General features: G+C 41.3%; 1 long non-coding RNA gene across 1 annotated transcript in view; it reads right to left on the bottom strand.

Moving 5' to 3' along the window:
• The window catches only part of LOC126412673 (uncharacterized), a 50644-nt gene that overhangs the window by 18804 nt on the left and 6508 nt on the right, over positions 1 to 25332 (bottom strand). The window contains exon 2 of the long non-coding RNA XR_007575328.1: positions 3865 to 4048. This is a non-coding gene — a long non-coding RNA (uncharacterized LOC126412673). The remainder of the gene's footprint in view (positions 1 to 3864; positions 4049 to 25332) is intronic.

The raw sequence follows: 25332 nt of genomic DNA on the forward strand, positions 1-25332 counted from the left end.
TCCGCGTATGTAGTTTCATAGCTACAGCCCAGCTTGGCGAGAAAAGATAAGTTTTGCCGTAATTAATAAAGTGTTACTTATTCAGAGCGATCTACTTCACTGTTTTATTGCTGACCACCTCAGTGTCCAAGAAGTCGGACGCAACTGCAATTGTGCGTGGGATTGACTGAGTGCGCGTGTTTCTCTGCAAAACAGTGTAATTTGCTATATAAAGAAAGATTGTTTATGAATGTACGCCTACATCTACGTGATTACTCTGGCAGAGGGTTCAATGAACGGCCTATAATTTGTCTCTCTGATGTTGCACTTTCTAACGGCGCACGGGAAAACCGAGCACTTAAATTTTTCTGTGCGAGTCCCGATTTCTCTTATTTTATGGTGACGATCATTTCTCTCTATGCAGGTGGGTGCCAACAGAATGTTTTCGAAATCGGAGGAGAAAACTGGTGATTGAAATTTCATGGGAAGATCTCGTCGCAACGAAAAACGTTTTTGTTTTGATGATTGCCACTCCAATCTACGTATCATGTCTCTGGCACTATCTCCCCTATTTCGCGATAATACAAAACGAGCTGAACTTCTTTGTACTTTTTCGATGTGATTCGGCAGCCCCACTTGATGCAGATGCCACACCGCACAGCAATACTCCAGAATAGGGTGGACAAGCGTGGTGTAAGTAGTTTCTTTAGTAGACCAGTTGCTCCTTCTAAGTGTTCTACCAATGAATCGCAGTCTTTGGTTTGGTCTACCCACAACTTTATCTATGTGATCATGCCAATTTAGGTTATTTGTAATTGTATTCCTGAAGTATTTAGTTGAATTTACATCCTTAAAATTCGTGTGACTTCTCGCGTAATCGAAATTTAGAGGATTTCTTTTAGTACTCATGTGAATACCTTCACACTTCTCTCTATTTAGGGCCAATTGCCACTTTTCGCACCATACAGATATCTTACCTAAATCATTTTGCAATTAGTTTTGGTCATCTTATGACTTTACGAGACGGTAAATGACAGCATCATATGCAAACAATCTAAGACGGCTGCTCAGATTGTCTTCTGTGTCGTTAATATAGATAAGAAACAACAGAGGCCTATAACACTTCCTTAGCGAACGCGGGATATTACTTCTGTTTTACTCGATGACTTTCCGTCTATTACTACGAACTGTGACATTTCTGACAGAAATCACGAATCCAGTCGCACAACTGAGGCGATATTCCATAGGCACGCAGTTTGGTTAGAAGACGCTTGTGAGGAGCGATGTCTAAAGCCTTCTGGAAATCTAAAAATATGCAATCAGTTTGACATCCCCTGTCGATAGCACTCATTACTTTGTGAGTATAAAGAGCTAGTTGTGTTTCTCAAGAACGATATTTTCTGAATCCGTGCTGAATGTGTCAATAAATCGTTGTCTTCGAGGTACTTCATAATGTTCGAATACACTATATCTTCCAAAACCCTACCGCAAATCGCCGTTAGTGATATGGGCGTGTAATTCAGCGCTAATGTAGGGTATTGGCGTAACTTGAGCAATTTTCCAGTCTTTAGATAGGGATCTTTCTGTGAGCGAGCGATTGTATATAATTGCTAAATACGGAGCTATTGTGTCAGCATACTCTGTGAGGAATATATATTGTACGTCGATTACTTTCACGAAAACAGAGTAGTAACGGTATTTATTGACAGCTGTTCTGGTACGCAATATTCACTGAGGTAGCATTTGCTTAGAAGCAAATAGTTGACCGTAGAACTACTTGATTCCAGCAGGCTGCTTTAGGGAAGCCAAACAGGAACAATACTTGAGCTAGAGTGAGGTCCTAACAACACAGTACAATAGTCATGTTGGAACTGTTTTCTTGAAACGGTAATTATACAGGTAGCAGGACAATTGCGCTATACAGGGCATACATATTTACAATTAATAACATGTTAGTACCTGTGGAGCTATTTCTTGCCCACAAACGGTAAGCAGGAAGTACAGTAAACTAAGTAATACAAGAATGATGACACTATGAAGATATGCAGCGACGTCATCAAAACGGAGCGCATTGGCCTTTTAACAGTTTTGAAAGCATCACATGCAAACCAAGCGAGAGAATGTCGTAACAGTGAAAACGTCCTACGTTCTGCAGAATTGGCTGGCAGGACGTGGCGAAAGTCTTGCAGTGAATTTGACATACCTTTTTTTGTAGGAATCTACCGCTTAAAATTCCATATTCTTAAATATTTGTGGTAATCCATTGTGGTAGAATTTAGTCACAGTATAATGTACATTGGCGTCCAAAATTAGAGCAACAAACCTCTATTTCCCCGTCCGGTATGTAATTCACGATATAACCATACAAATTGTGAACAGATGTCCGTACGATTGTGTTCTGCACGGAAGGTAGCATTCATGTCAACGGACAACCACGCCAACGGTTGCGTCAGGGCACCTCTCAAACGTGGTAGTGATTGCCGAGTAGTCCCACATCCACAATCGCCGTGTATACAGCCACAGACGGTGCAGTATGGCACAGAGAACACGCCTACCAGACTTCCTGCGGTGGAGGGCCATAGGAAGAATGGAAGCCAGATGGCTTAATGTGAATCGTTATGTTGTATCTCGGACGTGGCGGCATTTCATAAAGACCGAAACTGTACCCCAAAGACCAGGGCAGGGCCGACACGTGTGACATAAAAAGAGAGGACCGGTTTTTTCTGTAAGGGCACGACGGTACCGCCTTAGTACTACACAGCAACGAGCATCTGACCTTGCAGCCTCCACTGGACGTGCTGCATCGAGGCAAACGGTGTACAGAAGGCGTCGTCAGAGTGGTGTTTATTGTTGGAGACGTGCTGTATGTGTACTTCTGACGCGTCTTCACTGAAGAGAATAGAGTGGAGTCGTCAACACGCCATCTGGACGGTCCAACAGTGGGCCAATATTCTTGTCACAGATGAATCCAGATTTTGTCTGGAATGAACATGGAACACAATTTCCTGGCCCAAACATTGTGGAAAGAGTGATATCGAGCAGGATCCGTAATGGTGTGGGCAGGGATTAAGTTGACCAGTCGAACATCTCTTTATGAAATTGTATTGGTGAATCAGCAAGGTTTAACTGCTGTCAGGCATAGTGACGAGATCTTGGAATGTAATGTGTGGTTGTTGCGAGGAGCTGTGAGCCCAGACTTCGCACTGATGAAAGATAATGCTCGACCACATAAAGCACGGGTGTTTGATGTTTCCTTGGAAACTGGACATATTTGACGTACGGCGTGGCCTGCTCGCTCTCCCGATTTGAATCGGGATGTGCTTGGGAGACGGGTTGCATCACATCACCATCCACCAACCACTCTCCACGAGTTGCGAGCTGCTCTGCAATGAGAACGAGTGTTATTGCCTCAACACGAGACTGATGACATCGTTTCCAGTACACCCCGTCGTTATTAGATGGTCACACCCCATACTGAACAACACATTAACCAGATGTCAGAACGTGTATGCAAATCCGACAAGTTGGAAAAAACGAGGAACATGATTGTGTACCTCTATGCATGTTGCAGTTGTTCACCTTCTGTTTTCTCTACATTATTTCCACTTTACTATCACCTCTTTATGCTGGTTTGTAGCAAAATAAACGTGACCTTACAAAATATCCGTTTGTTGCTTTAATTTGGACAACAGTGTATAATGCAAAAACTGTCTATATTCCGTGAGCTACTCTCCGGCAACTGATACAAAAAGTAGACGTCGATGTTTCTTGGTACAGGTGAAGCTGATGGACTGCTTGTGATACTTATATTTTCATGCTAGTGCGCGTGTGCGTGCGATGTATTGCGGATTAGTCTACGAATTTACCAGCTGGGTATACCTTTACCTTTTATTTTCTGTGTGATGTAGCTGCATCGCCCGTAATTCATGAGACAGGAAAATAAACCACTCATAAAAGGGCGGTTATTCAAAAAGTCACGCACGTCCTGGCGGGTGACTGCCTGAACGTCCTCCGCCACCAGAGCTGTCACCAGCAACAGCACCACACATGCAGCACTGGAACCCATGTCCTGTGCAATAAGGTACAGAAATAAGTTCTTGTTCTGTAACAGACGAACATGTTCGCTTACATTACGTTTCGATCTCATCCATTACATGTATCCATGCTGTGTGGCTCATGAACTGTATTCAGACTAATAGAGGTGTTTCACCTGATTAACACAAATGAAAGTCACCGAATAAACTTTATGTGAAGAGTCAGAAATGCGTGAGTTGCAGTAGTGCGCCCGCAAGCTCGTTGGGCATTCCAGTGTCATAAATAATTACGTAAATGATAGATTATAAACTACAAATACACATTTCTAGTTGTTGTAAATATATTGAAGCGTAATTACATTGGCGTAAGTGTTATTGTCGTGAAAAGCAAAGTAAAACGGTGAAAAAGAGTATTTTTATTTCTGCATCTACAGTCTTAATTTTAGGTCTATACTCATGCGCGAGAATCGTACGAAAAGAGTAACAAAAATTCGTTTATCGGTTGTGTCATAGTATCCAGCGATGAAACCAACAACCCTTCTGTGAAAAGTGTAGATGATGTCTTAGATTGGTTAAACAGGTAATTTGCCGGGGACATTGCATGGTAGGATTTCACTGGAGCTATTGTAGTGGGGAAGAGTATGAGGTGATCGATGTGGCTCATCCATGGAATTTTAGATTATTCCAGAAACGGAGGAAAGGCACGTGAACCTTTGTGTCCTACAGCTAGAGTTAGAAACCACGAAAATTTAACTATCACACCTGAAGGATGAAAAAGAGACATGATGCTGGGGAAAGGCAGCAAACAGAGGGTGAACGGGGGAAAATTTTACTAGCGTATTCGAAACTTATTAAGCAATGGACTTCACTTCCTGTCAGAATTAGGTAAGGAAGGGGCCCTTACAGATGTGGAGAAAGTTAGGGCACAATAGAACAATGCTAAGAATCTAATAGACAAGTCGGATGAAAACAAAATAGAAAAAAAAATTTCTGCTGCTAGGTTGCAACCGTTGGAGGGGTGTAGACCAGCAGCTATAGGAAAACTTAGTAGCAGAGTTAGAGGTCACAAACTTCTGAAACGAAGTGCTAGCCTTAGCTACATAATTGAAAACCTAACACAAATTTGTAGGGATTTTAAAAAGAAGGTGAGGTACTGATAGTTGGAGGAGCTGGAGACAGCCTGGCAAGAATCGAAAAATACAATACTAGGGTTGACATGGACGAAATAGGAGCAGCTATGCAGCTCATAAATGTTGGTTTTATGGAATTTCTGTGGTACTATGGCCAATCCTAGCTTAACTCTGCTGTAGAGCGAGTAAACACAGAGCTGTGTCGGCTCCTTTAGATGGATGCAAAGTCTCACATTGGTGCTGTTCCAGTGATTGCTGTAGAAGGTAGTCATATTTTCTCGTGGCCTATACCTGAATGTAGAAAAAACAGAAAGGAGGCTACAGCTACATAAAGGAAAATCCTTGTGGTTAAAATGGCCATGGGAGACCCTGGCATAAGGACAAATACAGATTTCAGAGAATCATGAAACATTGAGAGAGACGGTAATTCATTTTATAATAACTGAGGGAAAATGAAATCAGTTGCTTCATCAGAATATTATGGAGGTTAAAAGTAGAGTCTTGAAAGTCTTTTCGGGTTTGCTGCCGGATCCTAAAATCAACTTGACTCGATATTTCGGCGATCCAACTGTTCGCCATCTTCAGGAAATGCTGCTTCTGCTGGTGAGTCCCGCTGAGAACTGACGGAAGATTGCAATTCGACGTCCTATATAGGCCACCGTTCAGTACACGGCGCATGCGCCGCCCATCACGGTTTCTGACTTCCAAAACAGGGAGGTGGCGCCGCCCTTGGTGAAACACTGCTGGCAACGATATATTGCAATCAAGGCCGCATCGAAGAACGTTCAGTTTTGATGCGAGATAATACAGGATTCCACGTTTTGCTAAGAGGAAACCCATTGTCCCTGTTGATTAAATTATCAGCCAACCTAATTTCGATCGCCTCTTTATACACACTATTCAAAAAACCGGAAATGTTGGCAATTACAACAGTTTCCTCAAATTTCATTTTATGTCTCTCCTTCAGGCAGTGTTCTGCTACGGCCGATTTTTCCGGCTGTTGTAGGCTCGTGTGACGGCGATGTTCCACACACCTGTCATTCACTGTGCGAATAGAACGGCCAACGTAAGTTTTCCCACATTGACACGGGATTTTTTCAATATCTCCATTTAGGCCTAAGGGGTTATTAGACCCTGTTTGGTGGAGGAAGAATAAATGGATTGCTGCCATTGCAGCAATAATAAACGGTAGTACAAAATGGAATGTAAAGAATCGATTTAATGTTGCATTATCAACAGCAAACCCTCCCAATACTCATTGAACTAAATCTGTTCCTAAATATGGAATTGCTGATAATAAATTAGTAATTACTGTCGCACCTCAGAATGATATTTGACCTCAAGGTAAAACATACCCTATAAATGCAATTGCTATAACTAAGAATAGGATTACTGTACCAATTATTCAGGTGTGTATGTATATGTAAGATCCGTAGTAAATTCCTCATCCGACATGTAAATAAATACAAATAAAAAATATAGAAGCTCCATTTGCATGTAAGGTTCGAATAATTCAGCCATTATTTACGTCTCGGCAGATGTGAACTACACTACTAAATGCTATTTTAATATTTGATGTATAATGTATAGCTAAAAATAGTCCAGTTACAATTTGAATTACTAAACATAACCCTAGTAGGGACCCTAAATTCCATCAAAATGAAATATTTGTTGGTGCAGGTAAATCAACTAAAGAGTTATTAATGATTTTAATTAAAGGATGTCTCAATCGTAAGGGTTTATTCATTAGTAAATTATCTTATTTTACAAATATGCCCCTGGTTAATATTGGTGATTTTAACAACTGCTAATAGTGCTAAAAATAAATAAATAATTATTATTATTGTGATAATGAATGTTGGTCTGTTATATAGTTTTTCTAAAGATATTGTTATTTCTTGTTAATTGATTGAATTGTCAATACTTATAGTTTCAGTATTTTTGAAAAAGTCTATAAATATTGTTATATCTAAAATAATTGATATGATAAATATTCATATTGTTAAGGTAATAATTATCGTAATTGATTTAGGTTGAAATATCTCGTTTGATGCAATTCTCATAATATAAATAAATAGAACTAATATACCACCAAGAAAAGTTAAAAATAAAATATATGATAATCAATATCTTTCCATTATTGTTCCTGTTATTAGTCCAACTAGAGAAGTTTGAAGGATAATGAAAAGCATTATTGATATTGGGTGTCTTAATTTAATAAAATTAATATTTATTACGTTAGATAGCGATATAATTATTATTTTGATCATTTCAGGGGTTAGTTTATTAAAAATATCGGTTTTGGGGACCACTGATGGAAAGCTTTTTCACCTCTGAAGTTTTAAAAGTGGGGGCTGGACTTATTTCCGGTTTACAAGACCGGCGTTTTTTTTAAACTGTTAAAACTAATGTTTATATTCTCTGTCTTTACTTCTTTATTGATTTATTTTGCTGGTGTTTATGTTTTTTCTTCTAAACGTAAGCATTTATTAATGGTTCTTTTGAGATTAGAATATATTGTTCTTTCTTTATTTATATTGGTTATTGTTTTTCTTATTGAGTTGGATTATGATTATTTTTTTCCTGTTATTTTTTTGGTTTTTTCTGTTTGTGAAGGTGCTTTAGGTCTTTCTATTTTAGTTTCAATAATTCGTTCTCATGGGAATGATTTTTTTAATTCTTTTGGTTTATCTTTATGCTAAAGTATTTATTTATAACTATTTTTTTGATCCCTTTTTGTTTGGTTAATAATTGTTGATGGTTGGTTCATTCTTTAATGTTTCTGTCTAGTATTGTTTTTATGATTTGCGTTTATTCATATGCAGATTTGAATATGATTAGATATTATTTTGGTATTGATTATTTTTCTTTTAGTTTGATTTTGCTTAGTTTTTGAATTTGTTCTTTAATAATTACTGCTAGAGGTTCAGTTTATTTAAGTTCTTATCATTCTAATTTTTTTGTCTTTATAGTTTTAATTTTAATGATTATGCTTTATTGTTCGTTTGCTAGATTGAGTCTTCTTTCTTTCTATATTTTTTTTGAGGCTAGATTGGTTCCTACTTTACTTTTAATTTTAGGTTGAGGCTATCAACCTGAACGTTTACAGGCTGGTGTTTATTTAATTTTTTATACTCTGGTTGCTAGATTGCCTTTATTGTTAGTTTTATTTAGGGTTCATGATTTTTCTAATACTTTATATTTTCCTTTATTGGTTGATTTTGGTTCTTATTATTTTATATTTTATGTATTTATAATTCTTGCTTTTTTAGTTAAGATGCCGATATTTTTAGTTCATTTATGGCTTCCTAAGGCTCATGTTGAGGCCCCTATTTCAGGTAGAATGATTCTTGCTGGTGTTTTATTTAAGTTAGGTGGTTACGGTATTTTCCGTGTTATGAAGGTTATTTCTTATTTGGGTTTAAAGTTTAATTATTTTTGATTGTCTTTAGGTTTATCTGGTGGGGTTATTGTTAGATTTATTTGTTTTCGTCAGGTTGATTTGAAGTCTTTAATTGCATATTCTTCTGTTGCTCATATAAGAATGGTTATTGGAGGATTGATAACTATGAATTGATGAGGTTGTATAGGTTCTCTTTCTTTAATGGTTGGTCATGGTTTGTGTTCTTCTGGTTTATTTTGTTTATCTAATATTATTTATGAGCGTTTAGGTAGACAAAGATTATTAATTAACAAGGGTATAATTAATTAGATACCAAGAATGGCTTTATGATGATTCCTTTTGAGATCATCTAATATAGCTGCTCCTCCTTCTTTGAATTTGGTTGGTGAACTTAGATTATTAAATAGAATTATGTCTTGATCTTTTTTTAGATTTTTTGCTTTAATTTTTTTGTCTTTTTTTAGAGCTGTTTATACTTTATATATGTATTCTTATTCTCAGCATGGTAATTATTATTCTGGTGTTTATACTTGTTCTCTTGGTTATTTTCGTGAATATCATCTTTTACTTTTACATTGATTGCCTTTAAATATTCTTTGTTTAAAGGGAGAGTATTTTTTTGTTTAGGTTGCTTAAGTATTTTAATTAAAAATGCTGTTTTGTGGAATCAATGATATGAATTTTTCATCTTAGGCTGTGAATTTGTTTTCTATTTGTTCTTTGAGTTTTTTTCCTTATTTTTTTCTAGAACTATAATTTTAATTTTGGGTATTTATTATTTAATAATTGATTATAGAGTTTTTGTTGAATGAGAACTTTTTAATTTAAATGGTTCTATGGTTGTTATGACTTTAATTTTGGATTGAATGTCTCTTATTTTTATGTCTTTTGTTATGTATATTTCTTCTTTGGTTATTTATTATAGAGAGGATAATATATCGGGAGAAAAAAATATAAATCGTTTTATTATTATTGTTTTAATATTTATTCTTTCTATAGGTTTTTAGTTATTAGTCCTAATTTGATTAGAATTTTATTGGGATGGGATGGTTTAGGTTTAGTTTCTTATTGTTTAGTTATTTATTATCAAAATGTGAAATCTTATAGTGCGGGTATGTTAACTGCACTTTCTAATCGTATTGGTGATGTTGCTATTTTAATTTCTATTGCTTGAATATTGAATTTTGGTGTTTGAAATTATATTTATTATTAAGATTTTATTTCTAGTTCTGTTCAAATAAAGCTTATTACTATATTAATTGTTTTAGCAGCTATAACTAAAAGAGCTCAAATTCCCTTTTCTTCTTGACTTCCTGCTGCTATGGCTGCTCCTACTCCTGTTTCTGCTTTGGTTCATTCTTCTACTCTTGTTACTGCTGGGGTTTATTTATTAATTCGTTTCAGACCAATATTAGATACTTATAATTGTGGTTGATTTTTACTTTTAATTGGTTGTATAACTATATTTATGGCTGGGATGGGAGCAAATTTTGAATTTGATTTAAAGAAAATTATTGCTCTTTCTACTTTAAGACAACTTGGTTTAATAATAAGAATTTTGGCTATGGGTTACCCAAAACTTGCATTTTTTCATTTATTAGCTCATGCTTTATTTAAGGCTTTATTGTTTATGTGTGCAGGTTCAATAATTCATAATTTAAAGGATTCTCAAGATATTCGTTTTATAGGTTCAATTGTTAATTTTATGCCTTTAACTTCAGTTTGTTTTAATGTTTCTAGTTTGTCTTTGTGTGGTATACCATTTTTAGCAGGTTTTTATTCAAAGGATTTAATTCTTGAAATGGTTTCTTTAAGATGAATTAATTGTTTGATTTTTTTCTTTATTTCTTTTCTACTGGTTTAACTGCTTCTTATTCTTTTCGTCTTTTTTGTTATTCAATATCTGGTGATAATAATTTTTATTCTAGATTTTCTTTTGATGATAAGGGTTATTATATTTCGTTTGGTATAATTGGTTTATTGTTTGTTGCTGTTTTTGGTGGTAGTCTTTGGTCTTGGTTAATTTTTCCGGTTCCTCATGTGATTGCCTTGCCTTATTATTTAAAGTTTTTAACTTTTACTGTAATTGTTTTGGGTGCTTATTTGGGTTTTCTTATTTCTAATTTTGATTTTTCTCAAAATTTATTCTCTTTAAGTATACTTTCTTTTGTCAGATTTGCTGGTTCTATGTGGTTTATACCTTTTATTTCAACTAAGTTTATTAGATATGTTCCTTTAAAATTGGGTTATTATTCATCTAAATCATTTGATTATGGTTGAGGTGAGTTATTTGGTGGCCAAGGTTTATATAGATAATTTATTTATTTAATTAGTTATATGCAAGGTTGATATGATTCTAATTTTAAGATTTATCTTTTAACTTTTATTTTTTGAATATTTATTTTGGTGGTATTATTTTTCTTTTACTTAAATAGCTTATAATTAGAGCGTGACACTGAAGATGTTAAGGAAGTATTTTTACTTTTAGGTATTTATAAATATACATATATTATTTTTACAGTGAAAATGTAATGTTTTATTTAAACTATATACATTTTAGAAATGTTAACGGAGTTTAACCGCTAATATAAAAAGTTAGCAGCTTTCATATTGGCTTTACATTTCCTTAATTGGAACTTTATAGTTCAATTATATTATTAACAGTAATACGCCTCTTTTTGGCTTCAATTAATAAGAATAAGGGTATTTTATTTACCAACCTTCCAGGTCGAAACTGACTGCAATATTTCGCTTCTTATTCTATTTAAGGTTGATTGATTATATCAATACTTTTTGAATGCAACCCAAATGTTATAGTTAACTACAACCCTTTATTCTGCTCATTGTAAGCCTCCTTGATTTCATTCATGGTATAATCCACCTAGTAATACTATAATAAAAATATTGTAGATACTGTTCAGATTATAATGTCTGAAGTTTTAAAAATAATTACAATTGGGAGGATTAGTGCGATTTCTACATCAAAAATTAAGAAAATTACTGCGATTAGGAAGAATCCAAGTGAGAATGGTATTTGTGCTGATCTTTTTGGGTCAAATCCACACTCAAATGGTGATCTTTTTTCTCAGTCATTAATTAATTTTTTTGATAATGTTGTTGCAAGGATTATAACAATTATTGGAATAATAAATCTAATAAAAATTCTTGTAGATAAAATTAGGATTGTTTTTCTTGATTTATATCAAGCTTTTTGATTGGAAGTCAAATGTACTATTTATACTAGAAAAACAATTATCTACCTCATCAATAAATAGAGATGTATAAGAATAATCATGCTACGTCTACAAAGTGTCAGTACCATGCTGCTGCTTCAAATCCAAAGTGGTGTCTTGGTGAGAATTGGTTCATTGAATGTCGAAGTAGACATGTTGATAAGAAAATTGTTCTGATAATTACATGTAGACCATGAAATCCTGTTGCAACAAAGAATGTTGATCCATAAACTGCATCTGCAATGGTGAATGGTGCTTCTCAATATTCGTATGCTTGAAGTATAGTGAAGTATAGTCCTAGTAGTACTGTGAAGAATAGTCCTTGTAATGCTTGAGTATGATTAGATGATAGATTAAAGTATGATGTGCTCATGTTACTGTTACTCCTGATGCCAAAAGAATAGCTGTATTAAGTAGTGGAATTTGTATAGGATTAAAAGGTTGAATTCCTATTGGGGGTCATAATATCCCTAGTTCAATAGTAGGTGCTAGTCTTCTTCTAAAAAATGCTCAGAAAAATGAAACAAAGAATAGTACTTCTGATGCAATAAATAAAATTATTCCTCATCGTAATCCAATTGATACAAATCCCGTATGTAGTCCTTGGTATGTTCCTTTTCGTACTACATCTCGTCATCATTGGATTATAGTTAGTAGGGTAATTCCAAATCCGATTATAAATAAGTTAATGTTAAATAGGTGAAATCATTTTGCTAATCCTGATACTGGAACTATTGCTCCAATTGCTCCTGTTAATGGTCAAGGTCTGTAATCTACTAAGTGGAATGGGTGGTTTGAGTGAGTTGTTAACATAAGTTTAGTATACTTCTCTAGAATATAAAGTTCTTAAAATTGAGAAAACATAAGCTTGAATTATTGCTACTGCTGATTCTAGAATTAACAGAAGTATTTGTCCAATAATCAATAGTGAAATTAAGTTTATTGCTATAGATGGTCCTGTATTTCCTAATAATGTTAATAGTAAGTGTCCTGCAATTATATTTGCTGCTAGTCGTACTGCTAGCGTACCTGGTCGAGTGACACTTCTAATTGTTTCAATTAATACTATAAATGATATTAATGCAGGTGGTGTTCCTTGAGGAACAAGGTGTGTAAATATATGATTTGTATGATTAATTCATCCAAATAACATAAATCTTAATCATATAGGTAAAGCAATTGCAAATGTTAATGCTAAATGTCTTGTTCTAGTAAAGATGTAAGGGAATAACCCTATGAAATTATTAAATAGTATTATAATAAAGATTGAAATGAAGATGAATGTTGTTCCATTAAATGATTTTGGTCCTAGTAATGTTTTAAATTCGTTATGTAAGGTTAAGTTTAGTTTATTTCAAATAATATTAATTCGTGATGGTGTAAGTCAAAACATTGATGGGATTAATAATAATCCTAAGAATGTTCTAGTTCAATTTAATGATAAATTGAAGATATTAGTTGATGGATTAAATGTTGAAAATAAGTTTGTTATCATTTTCAATTCAAGTTTTTTATATCAATTGTTCTTTTTTCTGCTCTTTTAATAAGATTTGGTTTAAATGAGAAAAAGTTTATTTGATTAAATAAAATTAATGTAGTCGAAAATATAATGAATAGGGAGAATCATATGAGAGGGGATATTTGAGGGATTTGGATTAAATTTCCCCATCAGAAGTAGTCGTTAATTTACTATTTTTTGGTTTAAGAGACCATTACTTACTTTCAGTCATCTGATGTATTTCTAGGTGTACTAATTATTTAGTTATTTTAGATTGACACTCTAATGTTATACATTTTAACTAACTCCTTAGATTATCTTAGATAATCACTTGATAAATAAATTTACTGAAGTTCTTTCAATTACACTTGGTATAAATCTGTGGTTTGCTCCACAGATTTCTGAGCATTGTCCAAAGAACAGTCCAGGCTGGTTTATTGTAAATGTTCCTTGGTTTAGTCGACCTGGCGTTGCGTCAATTTTAACCCCTAATGCAGGTACTGCTCATGAGTGTAGAACGTCTGATGCTCTTGTTAATACTCGTACTTCCGTATTTATTGGTAGAATTGTTCGGTTATCTACATCTAGAAGTCGAAATCCGTCGTTTTCTAGATCTTGTTCTGGTGTTATATAAGTGTCAAATTCTACATCTATAAAGTCTGAATATTCATATCTTCAGTATCATTGTCGTCCAATTGTTTTAATTGTGATTATTGCGTCTACTGAATCACCAAGTAAATATAGTAGTCGTAATGATGGGAGTGCAATAAAAATTAGTGTAATTGCTGGTAGTGCTGTTCAGATTGTTTCAATTAAATGTCCGTGAAGTATGTTTCGGTTTGTATAGGCAATGAATAATATATAACTTAGGGCATAACCTACAATTACTGTAATTAATAATAATACGACCATAGTATGATCATGGAAGAATGATAGTTGCTCCATTAATGGTGAAGCTCCATCTTGAAGGGATAAATTTGATCATGTTGCCATTAATGAATTTTTCTAATAAAAGGTCAAACCTTTATTTGTAGAGCTTAAATCTACTGCACTAATCTGCCATATTAGAATCTAGAAATTAATGGTACTTCTGAGTAACTGTGTTCAAGCAGAGGAAATAAGGCAAGAAGTGTCGCACACATTACGTCGGGCTCGACCACTGCGGGATAACATCTCTTCCGCAGAGAGAGCAGCCATTCGTTCCCTTAAGAATGATGATGAAGTAGTAGTTTTACCAGCTGACAAGGGGAATGCCACGGTTGTAATGATGCGGGGGGATGATTATGTCCTAAAAATGGATTTACTTCTCAACGACCCGGCGTACAGAAGACTATCTAATGACCCCACAGAAAGGATCAAACGTAAGACACTTTCACTGCTGAAAAAGAGTTCGTTATCAGATGATTTACGTAAGAAACTTCATCCTGGTGCTGCCGTTCCGCCTAGGTTGTATGGTTTGCCTAAGTTGCATAAGGAAGGGGTTCCTCTACGCCCTATTGTTAGTAATTTGGGTGCACCGACCTATAACCTGGCAAAGTATTTATCATCTGCTCTCAGTCCATTTGTTGGCAAATGTGAACACCATATATCCAGTTCGGTGGATTTTATTCGACGATTGGGATCTTTGAAGTTGAGTCCTTCAGATCTGTTAGTGAGTTTCGATGTGGTATCCCTATTTACATGAGTTCCTCTGGAAGAGTCCCTTAGTTTGATCAGTGAAAAACTGGATGAAGAGCGGGTGAAGCTTTGTCGTCATGTGCTGACCTCCACGTATTTTTTTTTTTTTTATTTAACGGTAACATTTTTGAACAGAATGACGGAGTGGCTATGGGTAGTCCTTTGTCACCCATAGTCGCCAATTTATTTATGGAGGACTTCGAGGCTTCGAGGCTATGGCACTGAGGACTTCAGCTTTGCAACCAACGTGCTTCTGGAGATACGTGGACGATACCTTCTTCGTATGGCCGCATGGACGTGATGCTCTTAACAGGTTTTTGGACCACTTCAACTGTCTTCATCCCCGTATCAAAATTACTATGGAGGTTGAAAATGATGGGATGCTTCCATTTTTAGACGTTATGGTTTATACAAAACCAGATGGAACTTTGGGACACAGCGTTCACCGAAAGCCGACACACACAGATTTGTATCTGCACCCTAAGAGTTGTCATCCACCACACCAACGTAGTGGCGTCCTTAGGACTTTGGTACGGAGAGCATATGCCATTTCCGACGCAGACAGCTTAACCCAAGAACTTGAGCATTTGATGACTGTTTTTAAGGAAAATGGATACACCGAGAAACAGATTCGTCGGGCTATGGAATTTGGACCGTCTCCGGAGGTGTCCGAAGAGGAACATAGAACTGTGGCCTTTCTTCCTTATGCTGGAGGCTTATAGTTTAAGATTGGACGAATTTTAAGGAGTTTTAACATTAAGAGTGTGTTCCGTCCACCCTCTAAGATTAGGGCTCTGCTCGGATCTGTGAAGGATGATTTGGGACTTAAGAAACCCGGGGTGTACAAAATCCCGTGTCAATGTGGGAAAGCTTACGTTGGCCGTTCTATTCGCACAGTGAATGACAGGTGTGTGGAACATCGCCGTCACACGAGGCTACAACAGCCGGAAAAATCGGCCGTAGCAGAACACTGCCTGAAGGAGAGACATAAAATGAAATTTGAGGAAACTGTTGTAATTGCCAACATTTCCGGTTTTTTGAATAGTGTGTATAAAGAGGCGATCGAAATTAGGTTGGCTGATAATTTAATCAACAGGGACAATGGGTTTCCTCTTAGCAAAACGTGGAATCCTGTATTATCTCGCATCAAAACTGAACGTTCTTCGATGCGGCCTTGATTGCGATATATCGTTGCCAGCAGTGTTTCACCAAGGGCGGCGCCACCTCCCTGTTTTGGAAGTCAGAAACCGTGATGGGCGGCGCATGCGCCGTGTACTGAACGGTGGCCTATATAGGACGTCGAATTGCAATCTTCCGTCAGTTCTCAGCGGGACTCATCAGCAGAAGCAGCATTTCCTGAAGATGGCGAACAGTTGGATCGCCGAAATATCGAGTCAAGTTGATTTTAGGATCCGGCAGCAAACCCGAAAAGACTTTCAAGACTTATTACGCCGGGAAAGCCTACGTAGTCACATAAAAGTAGAGTAAATGAGTAATTAATTTGTTTGAAAGAGCTTAGCAGCTGGAATGAAACTGATGTCATTTGTCTTTCTGAACGCCAGATAAACACAGGGATAGAAAATCTTAATGTATGTGGTTATAAGGTAGCTGCTTATTCATGTTGAGACAATCTGAATGAATGTGGTGTTAGATTTATAGAAAAGGCATATAAATAAAAAAATGTAGGGATACATACATTCTGTATAGTTCAGGACATACAAGCATGTGCTTATAAGATACTTTAGGAAAATGTAGCATTTGTGATTGATACAGTATACAGGTTTTCACAGGGTAGTTGGGAAATTTGCATGAGAAATTTTGATGAATTTTTGTGCTATATTTCAGACAGGAGGAAGGAATTATTAATCGGTGGCCATTTTGGTGTACATTTCTCGAATTAAGCTGATTTAGAGGTGCTTTTATCCACTTATGATTTGGTGTGTCATAAATTTTCCTACCCGAGTTACTCAAGATAGTAATATCACTACAGTTACCGTATTTGTTCAACAAGCAGAAGTTAAGAGACATGGTCCTATCCAGTGGTAAACACTTTGTCAGGTCATGGGGCATAGTTAGTCACATTATACAACTTAGTTACATACACAGTTTGGAGACACTCTAAGAAAACAGTGACGCTAACTATTGAAGACTTAAAGAAAGCTTAAAAATTGTTAATTTGGATGAATTTTACAATGAACCTAATGCTAATTAAATTCATAATATTTCTTAATGAGTTTGTATCCATTTTCATAGAATTTTCCTAAAAAATAATAAAATGTAGTAATGGCACATCAATTAAAGAATCCTTGGGGTACTACAGGCATCAGTGTCTCTTCACAACAGAACAAGGCACGGAATAACCAGAACAAGTTGTAAGGTGGCAGCTTGAATGAATATCAGTTTCGCACCTCACACGAGAGATTTATACAAATCGTAACAAGTAGCTGAATATGTCACCTGGCATATTTTGGTGATAATGAGCTGATACGCCTATCAAAATGTACAGTATGTAATGCAAGGGGATGACACTCAATTTGACGGTATTGACAAAGTGGACCTGAATCCTGCATGTCAATGAGAAAAAAGGTGGAAAAGCTGCTGGAGGAAATGTTTTAGTTTGGGGCAGGCGTGAGCTGTGCCGTCACGGCCCGAGTACAACGGAATGCTTCTAAAAAGAGATTCGTGACCCACAGCGAGAGGGGCAACGAAGGCACCAGGCAATACGTCGAGGAGAGTAGGTAGCAGGCCAATGCTGCTTGCGATGGAGAAATTCTTTAGAAAACAGCATTGGGGGATTTCCAGATGGATACAAAAAGACCAGCGATGCAGCTGATCAGGTGAAATGCTCGTGGTACGCTCATGATGTTCGCGTGTAGCTTTCAGGCGTCAGGAGCGGGCACAAAATGTCCTATTGGCTGAAATAAACTCCTGCACGTATCTGCCGGTCTGTGGACGTACCGTCGTCGGCCCTCACGTGGAAGGTTCGTTCAGACAGGTACGAACGCAGTAGCGTCATGTGGGACGTCGGTATCCCTTGTTCAGAAAGTTTGAACTCGAGACCGTCTTAGCACACCGAGTCAAACGGTCGGGAGACGTCGAAGAACGCTGCCCCAAGGTATTCCCTTGTTTCCAGTGCCCTAATCGCCTGTTCTACCACCCGCAGGAGCTGGTTGGAAGTGGCATGTTCTTCTCGAAACTCGAACTGCTCGTCCTGGATGATGCCCTCCTGGGCGACGTGCCCATCAGTCTTCTTGCGTACAGCCTCTCGAAAATCTTCGAGAGGGTCGGGAACAGGCTAATGGGTCGGTATCTGGTTGCCTGACGTGGGTCCTTGCCGGGTTTCAGAATGACCACAAACTCCGCGTGTTTCCACGCAGAGGGGTAGACACCTGAGCGGAGGATCTCGTTGAAAACATCGGCAAGTTGCCGGTGTAGTCCCAGTGGAAGGTTGATCAGCAGGATGTTTGTGACGCTGTCGCTACCTCCAGCCTTCCTGGGGTTCAGCGAGTGAAGCTGCACAGCAACTTCTTCCTCCGTTATCTGCTCGATAACGTCGCCTTCCTCCCTTGCGGCGCGGAAGGTTGGTAGTTGTTCGTGGACCTACCGTATGTACTCCACGTCGATGACGTCGGCAACCAGTGTGAAGTTTGCTGCGAATACGTCAGACAGAACGCTGGTTTCGCGTCCGGATCGCTGGCGAAGTCGTTCCCGACCTGCAAGGGCCGTATTCGCTGTCTCCGGCGTAGGAAGGTTCTTACCATCCTCCATGCACTACCATCCTCAGTATTGAGGGTAGACACAATGTCTGCCCATTCCTGGTTCCGTTGTTGATCGACTGCTGCCTTAATTTCAGTCTCATGCGGATTAAGCGGCCCTTCGTGTTGGTTGGCGAGTGAGATGCCATTCACGAAACAGTCGGTTCTTCTCGGTGATCGCGTCCAGAATAGGGCACGGTAGCTGTCGCGAAAAATTTCGTGGCCCTTGGTGATGTTTCGGCCTGGCTTCATCTGCTGCTCGGAGTATTCTTCAGGTGAAGAATGCTAGGGCGGCGTTTGCCCCTACCTCTACGGGATTTGGCGCGTCCTCGAGCAGTTCGAAGGCTTTCGTCCGAAAGCGCTTGGCGTCCAGCCTGCGGCAGCTCGAATGGCTCTCTGGAAGAGAAGCACCGACCACTTCGAGGACAAAAATGACCGGTACATGTTGAGAGGACAAGACGTTTCGCGTCGCGGCGATCGCGATTTGCCTGATGCCCTTGAGAAGAGGAATATCGAGCACGTCCGGTTGTCGCCGTAAAGGGAAGATCGTGGGGTCAAACGGCCCCACGGTGAACAGCGCGAGAGAGGCGGCGCCCGCTGCGGTTGACAGTTCGCGAGTTCCATTCGGTGTGTTTCGCACTGAAATCCCGGGCAATGAAAGCTCGCCCCTCCAACGACAGCAGGGCGTCGCAGTCAGCTTCGTCTAGTGGTCTGCCAGGCTGCCGGTACATCGACACGAAAAGAATCTTTCCGGCGGTGGTGTTGACGGCCACTCCTGTTTCTTCCAGTGCATTAAGCGCCGGCAGTTGAACCCGGTGGTGGCGCAGTGACTTAACGTAGATGGCAGTGCCGCCCCCGTGGGTGGCTCTGTCATATCAGTAGCATCAAAAATTTGCTGCCCGCACGTCTACCCCTGGTTTGAGGAAGGTCTCTCGCGAAAGGCAGATGTCGACTGCCTCGTCCCATAGGAATTGGCGAAATTCGCCCTGCCGGGTGTGGAGTTCCCTGGCGTTGAACGTGCAACTGGTTAACCCATAAATATGGTCGTTACCCATTGTAAGGCTGGCTTCTCTCGGCGGTGGCGTGGAGGGCCGCCGTCACTGCTCCCACGAGCACTGGTAGCTGAGTCATCAGCTCGCTGAGCGACTGCAGAAGCGCGACCAGCTCGGTGGTGTCTTCCTTCGCTGTTTCGGGAAGGTTTGACCCCACCGCGACGTTTCCCGTAGTCGGCAGCGGAGCGGCGTGCTGGGAACGCCCTACGCGGGCGGCAACCCTCCTTGCAGCCGCGGGCGCCGGCAAGCCGGATCTCCCCACTGCAGCCGACGCCGCCGGCGAAGGCAGCTGCGACGGCTGCGGTGCCGGTGCGGCCTCCCCTGCGAGCGGCTCTGGCCTCTCTGAGGGGGCGGCCGGCTTCCTCTTAGCGACGTCCGCGAAGCTGCGACTGGGGTTTACGCGGCTGGCGCGCTTCCCGTGCTTGAATGCGGCGCATCCTCGAAAACAGGCGACGTGGTCCCCGTTGCAGTTCTTTCTCCTTGGGGCAGTCCCGCGACTGGTGCTCCTCGGCGCACTTGCAGCAGCGCTCAGGCATCCTGCAATATTTTGCCACGTGATCCATGTGCTGACGAAGCACTGGGCTCGTTTGTCTTTCGCACGCAGTTGTTCGACTTTTACGTTGAAGTCGGCAATGTTGTCAACCTGAAAAATTTCCCGGATGTCAACCAATACCACTATGAACAAGGGCATGTCCCTGTGGGTCCTGGGCGACGTCATCAGGCCGACGTGGCGGGTCTGGAAGCCGATTTACTCCGGCTGCTGCTGTAGGAACGCCGGTTCCATCTTCAGTGGCAGGTGGCGAAAGACGACCTTCAGCTGCTTCAGCTGTTCAGTGCTCTGCGTGGAGGCTGGTCACGGCGGAGGTTCGACTCCTCCCTCGGGCATGGGTGTGTGTGTTTGTTCTTAGGATAATTTAGGTTAAGTAGTGTGTGAGCTAAGAGACTGATGACCTCAGCAGTTATGTCCCATAAGATTTCGCACACATTGGAACATTTTGTTCTGCGTGAAGTAGTTCCACTTCTCAGAGCAGCACGAATTTGGAGTGGTCCTCTATGCATTCTGCTCTAACCTTGTACGTGTCGGTCCCCGCCATCATCTTTCGCAGTTTTACGACTGAGTAGAGCTTCTCCCTCAGCTCACCATAGCTCTCGCGCCACTGGATGGCGATCAGAGGCGGGCGGCGGAGCGGTTTCGTCGCCGTGGTCGATGTGGTCCTCCCCGTCAGTCTCGGCTACTCCCGGCAGATCTGCATACCGGCTTGCAGCCTTGACCTGTTCCGGCGTCACCAGTTCGAACGCCCTGGCTCTCGCTGTGTGACGCCGGGAGGGCGCGATGAAGCCTTCTTTATCGGGTTTCCTGCGACGCACCCTCCTCTTCTTCCGCCTGGCGCTACCGGAACTTGCCTGGGGGGAGAGAGTGTCCTCTTCGGCCGCGGCTGGGCGCTTCCGTGAGGTTTACTCGACCTCTGCAGGCTTGTCCAGTGTAGTAAGATTGGACGTTGTCCAGTGTAGTCAGATTGGACGTTGGTGAGGGCGTGGCTGTTTCTGTAGTCGGCTGGTGCGATTGAGGGCACGGCAGCTGTCGTGACGGCTGCGACATGCGCTTGGATGTCGCGATCCATGGGCACCAAGGACCGAAGCCTCGAGAGTACCCCCTCCCTGTCCTAATCTGTACCCATGGCCAAACGTTGCATGTAGATGCAACTCTCCTCGGGGGTCAGCCTGGCGATGGCGGGGGCAATTTCCTCCTTTGTGAGGGGGGATCGGCGGTTCGATGCGTCGTCTCCAAAAAATGGTTCACATGGCTCTGAGCACTATGGGACTTAACTGCTGAGGTCATCAGTCTCCTAGAACTTAGAACTACTTAAGCCTAACTAACCTAAGGACACACGCACATCCATGCCTGAGGCAGGACTCGAACCTGCGACCGTAGCGGACGCGCGGTGCCAGACTGTAGCGCCTAGAACCGCTCGGCCACTCCGGCCGGCGCGTTGTCTCCGTCCTGAGAGTGTGCGGGCGCGGGGCCGAAGATTTTCGGAAATTTCCACGTCCATAAGGCGTCAGACGTTGCCGGTGTCCGGGATATATCCCTTGGACCGTCATCTGCCACACCCTGCGTCTCGCCAGAGCGATCATCTAGTTTCGACTCCTCCTCCATGTCGTGGGCTCCAACACGACAACTTTGCTTTTTTAGAAAGCGACGACAAAATGGTTCAAATGGCTCTGGGCACTATCGGACTTAACTTCTGACGCCATCAGTTCCCTAGAACTTAGAACTACCTAAACCTAACTAACCTGAGGACATCATACACATCCATGCCCGAAGCAGGATTCGAACCTGGGACCGTAGAGGTCGCACGGTTCCAGACTGTATAGCCTAGAACCGCTCGGCCACCCCGGCCGACAAAGCGACGAAAATTTTTCCTTTCTTTGATAGGGGGGTCACGCCATGAGCATTTTGCCATCCGAGTCCCTAAAGGCCCTTGCAGGCTGATGTCAATTCTGGAAGAACGCTGGTGAGCGAGAACACGCTAGGCGAGTAGCCGACTGCGTGAACCCTCGCTACCGGCCACGAGCGAAGGGTTAGCCACGTTAGCGTCAGCGCAGAGCGTCCTCACGCTTCGGCAGCCACAGCGCAGGTGCTCCTGAGGGTGGGTGGCTGTCTTAAAACCCCTCCCCAAGCGAGGCTTTCTCCCTGCGGTCCTAGCTCGCGCGTCAGCGGTCGGTCAGACGCTGGCGTCGGCGTCTGTCGTGGTGTCGGTGTAATTGCCTCGTCCGCCTTAGTCGCTCGTTCGTTTTCTTTGCTGAGCGTCTTTTTAATGCTGGTTCCCATGCTCTGCTGAGGTTGTAGCCTCAATCTCGGTTGATGTGTGTGTCCCTGGTACGAATTTCGATAGCCTCTCTAACGTCGCTGTCCCAGTATTTAGATGTCTGTGCCAGGACCCTGGTATGTTGATAGTCCATTTGATATTGGTACTTCATGAATTATATGCTGTCGTGTTATTTAGGTAAAGAGGTACATAAAATGACCATTTGTGCCAAAACAGTCCCGCCTTTTTGTTGTGTGTTACAACTACTGCAATATTGGAAGGAGCTATTTCCTTTTATCTAGCAGACAGTGACAAGACAGACGCAATGAAATCGAGAAACCCCACCAGTCTTGAGCGCTACTCGTGTTAGACAACGTTAGTAGACAACATTTTGATTTTTCGTCTAGCAAAACGTTTGACGAACGTTCATAATGTTATAGATTCATTCGCAGATAGGAAACCACACCTTGTAAATCCGTAGCAAGATTAAAGAGAAAAAAGTGCTGGAACCTAAGGATTGAAGAAATGTGTACTGCCTTGCTTCTCTCTTATCTTCACTGGTTTTCTGTTCTCTATATTTAATTTTATATCACAGAGAAGGGAAACTTACTAGCTAATAGGCAATATATATATATATATATATATATATATATATATATATATATATATATATATATATGCATATGAACTGAAGCGCCAAAGAAATTGGAACATGCATGCGATTCAAATACGGAGATACGTAAACAGGCAGAATACGGTGGTACGGTCGACAATATCCGTATAAGGTAGCAGGTATCTGAGGCAGTTGTTACATCGGTTGCTGCTGCCACAATAGCAGGTTATCAAGATTTAAGTGAGTTTGCACGTGGTGTTATAGTCAGCGCTCGAGCGATGGAACACACCATGTCCGAGGTAGCGATGAAGTGGCTATTTTCCGTACGACAATTTCACAAGTGTACCGTGAATATCAGAAATCAGGTAAAACTTCAGGTCTCCCACATCACTGACACCGGAAAAGGATCCTGCAAGAAAGGGACCAACAACTACTGAAGAGAATCGTTCAGCGTGGCAAAAGTGGAACCCTTCCGTAAACTGCTGCGGATAACATCAACAATTGTCAGCGTGTGAACCATTCAACGAAACATCATGGATATGGGCTTTCGGAGCCGAAGGCCCACTCTTCTACCATTGATGACTGCACGACACAAAGCTTTACGACTCGCCTGAGCCCGTCAACACCAATATTAGACTGTTGATGACTGGAAAAATGCTGCCTGGTCGCGTTTCAAATTCTGTCGTGAATCCATGGCCCCAGCATATTAGTAGGGGTCTGGTCAAGCTGGTGGAGGCTCTGTAATGGTGTGGGGCGTGTGCAGTTGGAGTGATATGGGTCCCCTGATTCGTCTAGATACTACTCTGACAGGTGACCCATACCTTAGCATCCTGTCTGATCACCTGCATCCATTGATGCGCATTGTGTATTCCGACGGACTTGGGCAATTCCAGCAGGACAATGCGACGTCCCACACGTCCAGAATTGCTACAAAGTGGTTCAAGAACACTCTTCTGACGTTAAACACTTCCACTGGCCATCAAACTCCCCAGATATGAGCATTATTGAGTATATCTGGAGTAGTTTGTAACGTGCTGTTCTCCACCCCCTCGTACTCTTGCGGATTTATGGACAGCCCTGCAGGATTCGTGGTGTAATTTCCCTCCAGCACTACTGCAGCCATTACTGGAGTCCATGCCACATCGTGTTGAGGCACTTTGCCTGCTCGCGGGGGCCCTACACAATATTAGGCAGATGTACCAATTTCTTTGGATCTTCAATGTATACACTCATGTATACTTGTACATACACGTGCATCCATATATAAATACACTCCTGGAAATTGAAATAAGAACACCGTGAATTCATTGTCCCAGGAAGGGGAAACTTTATTGACACATTCCTGGGGTCAGATACATCACATGATCACACTGACAGAACCACAGGCACATAGACACAGGCAACAGAACATGCACAATGTCGGCACTAGTACAGTGTATATCCACCTTTCGCAGCAATGCAGGCTGCTATTCTCCCATGGAGACGATCGTAGAGATGCTGGATGTAGTCCTGTGGAACGGCTTGCCATTCCATTTCCACCTGGCGCCTCAGTTGGACCAGCGTTCGTGCTGGACGTGCAGACCGCGTGAGACGACGCTTCATCCAGTCCCAAACATGCTCAATGGGTGACAGATCCGGAGATCTTGCTGGCCAGGGTAGTTGACTTACACCTTCTAGAGCACGTTGGGCGGCACGGGATACATGCGGACGTGCATTGTCCTGTTGGAACAGCAAGTTCCCTTGCCGGTCTAGGAATGGTAGAACGATGGGTTCGATGACGGTTTGGATGTACCGTGCACTATTCAGTGTCCCCTCGACGATCACCAGTGGTGTACGGCCAGTGTAGGAGATCGCTCCCCACACCATGATGCCGGGTGTTGGCCCTGTGTGCCTCAGTCGTATGCAGTCCTGATTGTGGCGCTCGCCTGCACGGCGCCAAACACGCATACGACCATCATTGGCACCAAGGCAGAAGCGACTCTCATCGCTGAAGACGAAACGTCTCCATTCGTCCCTCCATTCACGCCTGTCGCGACACCACTGGAGGCGGGCTGCACGATGTTGGGGCGTGAGCGGAAGACGGCCTAACGGTGTGTGGGACCGTAGCCCAGCTTCATGGAGACGGTTGCGAATGGTCCTCGCCGATAC

This window comes from Schistocerca serialis, chromosome 7 (assembly GCF_023864345.2).
Source record: "Schistocerca serialis cubense isolate TAMUIC-IGC-003099 chromosome 7, iqSchSeri2.2, whole genome shotgun sequence".
Classification (NCBI taxonomy): domain Eukaryota; kingdom Metazoa; phylum Arthropoda; class Insecta; order Orthoptera; family Acrididae; genus Schistocerca; species Schistocerca serialis.